The sequence below is a fragment of the Humulus lupulus genome, chromosome X, assembly GCF_963169125.1.
Source record: "Humulus lupulus chromosome X, drHumLupu1.1, whole genome shotgun sequence".
In the NCBI taxonomy this organism is placed as follows: Eukaryota; Viridiplantae; Streptophyta; class Magnoliopsida; order Rosales; family Cannabaceae; genus Humulus; species Humulus lupulus.
In genome coordinates this window covers 244,378,352-244,386,673 of record NC_084802.1, presented here as the reverse complement: position 1 = coordinate 244,386,673, position 8,322 = coordinate 244,378,352, and positions in this window count along the sequence as shown.

The following is an 8,322-nucleotide window of genomic DNA, read 5'->3' as shown; positions in this document are numbered from 1 at the left end:
TGAGTTTCTAAACCTCGTTCAGGGAAATGCAACAGTAACCGAGTATATTAACATATTTGATGGGTTTTCCAAGTTTGCTTTTGATATGGTACCCACATATGTAGCTTAGAAGGAAAAGTTTATCCAGGGATTTGATCCCTGTATAGCTCAGGGCATTAGAGTTGCCCCAGTGCATGAAATCTCTACCTATGCTCAGGTGGTAGAAAAGGCTCTTGATGTTGAGAGCACAGGACATCAGATTGAGCAGGAGAGTGCCGGAGGGCACGGAGCTCAAGTAGTGACACCTCCATTTATTGGAGCGAGCAAGAAAAATAACTGGAGGACTTACCCAGAATACACTTGGTGTAAGAGGCACCATCTGGAAGAATGTCGAGCAAAGGCATGTTTCTTATGTGAAATGGTTGGGCATTTCAGGAAATATTGTCCAAGGCGAAGGAAGGATGAGCAAAATGGGGTGGACAGCTCAACTCCAACTCGAGTGTTCACTCTGATACAGCCAGAGACTAAGACTGAGACTAGTTCCTCAGGGATGGCAGGTCAGCTTTCTAGTTTTGATCTTTGTATTGTGCTGACTGGTTTTGGTACCATGTTGTTTCTTTGTTTGTTGCATATAGAGCGGCATAAAGATGATATGCAGATTGCATGATTATGTTGTGGTGAGTTAGGTTGTGGTGAAGAGAAAACTCATCAATTGATATGATAAGGTTCGTTATGATTGATTTCGAGATGATCCTAGATTTGGATTGGTTAGCCAAGTGTGAGGCAATGCTAGATTTCAAGGAAAAGAATAGTAAATTTTGAGTTTGAGAGTGGGAAGCCTTGTGATAGTTGGCACTATGCATGGATTTTATATGTTGAACACATCTGTATTTAGAGTTAGAGATCTATTGCAGGAGAATGCATAGAACTCTTAGCTAGTGTGGTGGATACCACTTAGGTTGTACCAGTGGGATCAGGATGTGAAGTTCTAGATGTATTTCCAAGGGATTTGTCAAGATTACATTCACATAAAGATAGAATGGTGATTGGATTGGTGCCAGGGATGGAATCAGATCTAGGGCACTGTATTGAACGACTTCAGCAAAGCCATAAGTGCTTAAGATTCAGTTATTGGATAAGGTGGTATTCTCCAAGGTGGATCTTTGATCTGGTTAGTACCAGCTAGAGATCAAGGAGAAGAATATGCATAAGATTGTTTTTATATTAGATAAGAGCGCTGGGACTGCTAGGTGATGTTCTAAGAATTTGGTTAATGCCAAGTTGTTTTGATGAATTAGATGAATAGAGTATTCAAAGACTATCAGAATTGGTATTGTGGTATATTCTCGGTTGGAGATTTGCCAAGGTCAAGGAACGCCTTAGGGGCAGGAGTTTCCTTGGATGGGCAAGATATTATATGTGCTTTGGGAAAGAGTTCTGAGTCTTCTTACAGATCAAAATTAGTTTGCAGGTTGTTATGACACCTCAGCGACATGGAAAAAGGGATTGCCTATGCATCATGTTGGTTAAAGGATCTGACCAGAACTAGAGTAGAGTTTCTGATGGGCCAGGTGGCCATCGGTATACTTGAGTTTACTCTTTCAGAGAGAATCAAGGGAAAGACAGTTAAGTGACCCATAGATGGGAGAATTGAGGGGAATGTCTTAGCTGGATTAGCTAAGGATTATACAGTGTCAGGTATGAGTTTATTGAGGTATAAGGATCGGATTTGGAATCCTATGGACACTGGGATTAAATGGGAGATTATGGATGAATCTCATACTACTTTCTTATTCTTTTCATCCAGGCTTCATGGAAGATGTAACAGGGTTTGAAGGTTTTGTATTGGTGGCCTAGGGTGGAGAAGGACAAAATGGTATATGTGGTACAGTTCTTAACCTATTAGTAGGTCAAATCAGAGCATTAGAAATCAGTAAGGCCATTGCAGCCTTTGAGTATTCTATAGTTGAAATAAGGAAACATCGCGATAGGTTTTGTGATAGGGCTACCCAAGATAGTGGGTCAGCGTGAATGGGTTTTGGTCATTGTGGACCAATATTTAAATTGAGTTCACTTCAATCAGTAAGGACAAATAATACAGTGATCAGTATTAAGATTTTGTGTGAGAGAGGTAGTACGCCTTCATGGAATTTGAGGTCTATCTTATCAGACGAGGACTCTGTTTTTACTTCCAGGTCTTGAGGAAGGTTGCATAAGGCCATGAGTATATAGATGGAATTTAGTACAGTTCATTATCCTCAGGCGATGGTAAATCAGAGAGAGAGTTATCCAGTATTGGAGAGGCACCTTATGAAACATTGTATAGTCAAAAGTGTATATCACCCATTCATTGGAATGAGATGGGTGAGATGTTGATTTTGGATCCTGAGGTAGTTCGAGGGATCATTGAGATTGTTGAAAAGGTTAGAGCTTGGATGCTCACTTCTAAGAATAAATGGAAAAGTTTTGATGAATTGAAAAGCAGGAACATGGAGTTCCAAGTAGAAGATTGTATCTTCCTTAAAGTATCACCATGGAAAGGGGTGAGGAGATAAGAGCAAGTTGAGCCCTAGATTAATATGCCAGTTTGAGTCCTGGACAGGATTAGTCAGGTTACCTTTGGATTGGCCTTAGTTTTGGCACTGTTAGTTGTACACAGTGTATTTTATATTTCCATGTTGAGGACATGGGTTGGAAGAGACTCATGTGTTGAGTTATAAGAATCTAAAGATTGAGGCTAAGTTATCCTGTGAGGAGTAGCCAATTCAGATCTTAACAGAAAGAATAAGGTTCTGAGAAGCAAAATTGTACCTTGGGTTAAGGTATGATTAAGAAATAGTGAGGTCGAGGGAACGACCTGGGAAACTGGAATCAGTTGTGCGGAATTTATATTCCGGGTGGTTCAGATAAATTTCCAGGATGAAATTTCTGTAAGGAGGGGATAGTTGTAATGCCCCAAAATCCCTAATAAGGTTTAGGACCTTGATTAGGAGGCTGGGAGGGCCATAATTGATTTATTATGCCATTAAATTATTATATGCATGTTTATATGAATTATATTATAATATGATGATAAATGCATGCATATGGGACCATTTTTAATTATAAGGGCATTTTGGTAATATGGCCCGTTGAGGGCGTAATTGTGTATTTTCATGCATGTTGGTGAATTATGAATAATACCACATTATATGTGGATTTGTTCGAGCCATTCGGCATGAGATGATCTTTGAATGCAAGTTATCGGTCTGGTCATAACGGGGTTAATTTCGGGGCCTGGGGTGAGTCTCGAGGTAATTTAAGGATTATAACATTACCGGGAATTAAAGGGTAATGGGATATGATTTATTAGCATTTGAGAATATTGGGAATAATGGGAATTGGAGGGTGTTAATTATGATTAATGAAATAGGCGGGAAAGGACGATTGTGCCCTTGGTTGCTATTTAGGGTTTTAATTAAGCTTAGGGACAATATGGTCTTTTCACCCTAAGGATAAATATAACTAAGGAAAGCTGCAGAAACCTTCCAAAACAGAGCACCACCTTCAGCTTCTCCCGATCATCATTTTCTTCTTCATTTCTCTTTGATTTTTGAAGCTCTTTTTGAGGAACCAAGCTAGGGAACCAAGCTTTGATGATCTAGGGTTATGCTCTACCATTGAAGAGGGTGTGATTTTGAGATTGAGGTGAGTTTCTAGCCATTAAAACTCTGGTTCTTGCCCTGTTTTCATTTTGGTTTTTCAGATGGATTTTTGAGTAGGATAATGGGAATTCAATGGGATTTTGGCAAAGTTAGGGTAGGTTATGATGCCTAGGACATGTGTAGATGGCTTTTAGGTTCATTTGGGAGTCTAAATGAGGTTTGAAAGCTTGTTTTTCAGGTTGGAATTGGTGGTGTCGAAGGATGGGAAAACTAGGGTTGAAAACCCTGGTTGTAGCGCTACAGCGCCCATCACTGGGCGCTACAGCGCTAGCCAGGGGCATTCTGCTTTGCCAAGGGCGCTAGGGGGTAGCGCTACAGCGCTACCCTACTATTCCATATTCCTGTTTTAGGCACTTTGAGGGTTTTTGGCTCAGGGTTTCAATTCCTAAGGCTAAGAATCGAATCTACTCACCGTTTGGGTACAATTCGAGGTCCCGGGAATGAGTTTTAGGTCAAGAACCTTTTATGGTTGATTTTCCTTAATTGGAGGTTATATTTGGTTATGACTAGGTGGCCGCTAAGGGATTAAAGGATCGATCGTTCTCAAGGGTCATTCAATTGTTATTTCTCGCTCGAACCAGAGGTAAGAAAACTGCACCCAGTATGTGATGCATAAGAAACATGTGATTAGGGCATGACATGAATCTTGAATATGAGTTCGATCAGAGCTTCAGTCTCTGCATTTGTGCATGATCATAATTATGCTAGTGACTATTAAGTAAGCATGTTGAATGCTCTACATTTGGATATTTGACATATGATATATGCCTGGTTGCATTGCTTACTTGTGCGTGGCACTGACTCATTAGTTAGAATTGGCAATGGTGTTAGTATTAACTGTGAAGCTATGACTCATTAGTCAAGTTCGGCAGTAGTACTGAGCACTAGTCGTATGGTGTTGACTCATAAGTTAAGAACGGTCTTAGCGTGTTTAACACAAGCCGATAAAGATTAGATCTAATCGACATCTACATTTAATGACTCATCATGAGCATTAATGCCAGACCGACCTCAAGTTCAATTAAACCTAAAAGCGCTTGTCTAGCCTATGGCTAGTCACTTAGAGTCATGGCCAGAAGGCCCAGGTGACTGCATCGTCACATGGCTCTGGGTGCTGAGCCCACGTAGTGACTCGCTCACCAGTCACTCATTTGGTTTAAGTTAGTGCCTTGCTCATCAGTCAATCATTTGAGGGTACGGAACCTAATTTAGGGACTTACTCCTCTGTCACTCATCTGATTAGGGCTATACGCCCCAACATGGTTAACAGAACCTCCAGTGTTAAATCACTCATCTTATTAGGGCTACACGCCCCATTATGGTTAACAAAACCTCAAGTGTTAAATCACTCATCTGATTAGGTCTATAATCCCCATTATGGTTAACAGAACCTCAAATGTTAAATCACTCATCTGATTAGGGTTATAAGCCCCATTATGGTTAACAGAACCTCAAGTGTTAAATTACTCATCTGATTAGGGCTATAAACCCCATCATGGTTAACAGAACCTCAAAGTGTTAAATCACTCATCTAATTAGGATTGATTTGATAGTCATCCTTGCAGGAGGGCAGGATCCACAACCATCATTGTTTTGACTTATTTGCATGCATGAATAGGTCTATTATTGCTAGGCATGCACATTATGATTTAGTGTTATTACTGTTTATAAGCATATTGAGTTTTCTTGCTGAGCTTTGGCTCACGGGTGCTATGTGGTGCAGGTAAAGGCAAAAGAAAGTTGGACCATCCTTGAGTTGGAGAGCTTAGGTGACGATGTGTACATATGCGGCTTCTTGACCGCCACGACCGAGGGTTGAAAAAGGAACTAGGGTTAAACACTATTTTGCCACTTAGGTCGGCTGGTTGTAAATATTTTGTTGTAATTAAACTTTAAATTATATTTTTGGGATCCCAATGTATACAGTAAGCATTTTAGTGAAACATTGTATCTTAACCAAAAAATTTAACCCTAAACTGCTAATCATACTTAGTTATATGATTATGGCCAAATGACTTGATTAGTGACTTTAGCACTGTTCAAAATGCACACCGTAACGGTTCCTGTAGTTTAGGGCATTACAGTTGCATTTTTGTATGGCTTAGATCCGGGGTATTGCTTGGATCCGAGCTAAGGTGGAAAATGCCAAGGCAGCTCTGGAAACCTCCCAGAATAACGAAACAAATTGCTAAGGCACAAGCTTTTGAGGTGATCCAAGGCTGTGATCGGCTTTTGTAGGAGATCGAGGACCTTAAGCTGAAGGTTTCGGAGGTCAAGGAGAAGTCCCTATCCAAGGCCAAGGAGGATGCTGCCCAGATCGAGGAGCTTAATCTTTAGGAGAAGGGCCACGGAGCCCAGATAGAGAGCTCCTTGGAGGAAATGTTATATCGGTTTTGGGCGTATAATCATGACAGGGATTTCTAATTCCTCAATGCTGAAGTTTGGGGGCGCTAACTCGCCAAGTTTCAGGACTGGTTGGCAAAGGAGCTCATGGAGATAGTGGAGATGGCTTCTAGGGCCGGGTTGATGGAGGAGAGGAAGAGGTGTCATCCCAAGAACAATTTTCCAAAGCTCAGCAATGAGAGAGCCCATACATCTATTTCTTTATTATTTTTTATTGTTGGGGGTATTACAAACCCTGGTAAAGAGGCGTTTTAGGCCAAAACAATTGCGTTAGGGCATTGCTTCATGGTTAATTATCCTCGTTTAATTTATACATACTTTCTTTATATATGTTGGTTTTTTATGTTTGATATTTTTGCTCCCCCTTTCCTGAAGGCTTGACCAGTTAGTTTCTAGTCGTTGACCTTGTTATATCTAGGAGTTTTGACCACCTATTTGCACATACCTGTTAGGTTTCAGGCCTCAGACTTGGTTTGGCTCCTGGATTTTTGTACCTAGTTAAATTCTAGGATTTTTATTTTCGCTCTGAGTTTCCTTAGCCTAGTTCACATTCAGAATTGCTTTGGAAACTCGAGCTTTGAAAAGTTGCAAATTTTCCAAATTTCCAAATTCTAAGTTGCTGAATATTCCAAAGACTATCGAGGGTTCTATGCCCCCTAAGTATTCTAGATCTGGATTTTATTACATTCTAGATCACTTTTACACAATCAACTCATGCCAAATAACAACAATAAATTGAAAAATTCGGTCATCATGTTTAAATTACACAACAACCTTATACTATTAAAATTGAAACAACAAGAAATATGGCTTTTATACAGTAGCCTTACAAAAGATGAAATAAATAAAGTCTTACAAGGAATTTTATCATCTGTAATACTTGTTAAGATGCAAGGTGTTCCAAGTTCGTGGAACCATCTCTCCATTTAACCGAGCTAATCTAAAGGTTCATTCTCGTAAGATATCCACGATCTGATAGGGTCCTTTCCAAATCAGTCTGAGTACACCATTTTTAGGATCTCTGTTGGCTAGGAATACTATCTGAAGCACTAAATCTCCTAGCTCGAGTCTCCGCTTTTGACCTTTGAGTTGAAATAACGCATCACCCTATGTTTGTAATGTGAGAGCTGCAACTGAGATTCTTCTCATTGTTCTTCAACTAAATCCAGGGATGCATTAGTAAGTCATGGTTCCATTCTTGGTTAAAGGTTCTCTGCCTATGTGACATCACCATAACCTCAACTAGAGCTTAGCTTTGCTTCCAAAAGTTAGAGAGAAGGGAGTATGCCCAGTGGAGGTGTGATGTGAGTTCCTGTAGGCCCAGAGCACTTATGGGAGTTGTTCAGGCCATAACACCTTAACTTCCTCCAATCATTTCTTTAGACTTCCCTTAAGAGTTTTATTTACGGCCTCGACCTGCCCATTGGCCTGTGGGTATGCCACATAAGAGAAACTTTTAATTATGTCGTATTTCTTGCAGAAATTCGTGAATAGATCGCTATTAAATTGAGTTCCGTTGTCAGACACGATCTTCTTTGGGAGCCCAAAACGACATACTATGTTCTTTACTACGAAGTCCAGAACTCTCTTCAAGGTTATAGTCGCCAAAGGTTCGGCCTCAACCCACTTTGTAAAGTAGTCGACTACAACGACCGCGTAGCGAACTCCTCATATTCCAGTTGGCAACGAGCCAATTAGGTCGATTCCCAATATAGCAAATGGACAGGGTGAGCAAATCATGGTTAATTCCATGGGTGAAGCTCGAGCAATGGAGGCAAAACGTTGGCACTTTGCCTTAGAACCTTCAAGGCCAAACATTGCCCCCCAGCGTGATCTTCACAAAATCCTTCGTGGATCTCTTTCAGGATAGCCTACGCTTCTTCAGGCAGAACATATTTTTAAAAGGGAATGGAATGACCTCATCTGTATAGAATCCCCTCGACTATAACATACCTCAAGACCTGGTATAGCAATTTTTGTGCATCTGTACAGTCTTCGGGCAACTTTTCGGATGTGAGGTATTCTACTATTGGGGTCATCCAAGTTGGTCTTTAGCGAATCCTCCTGGCCTCTCTTGGCTCGTCTTCTATGCTAAACTATTCTAAGAATTCCACGAGGACTACACTCAAAGTCTCTGCTTCTTTGGTGGAGGCGAGTCGGGCTAGAGCATCAACGTTGGTGTTCTGCTCGTGAGGGACTTACTCGATAGAATAGAACTCAAATTCTAACAACTCTC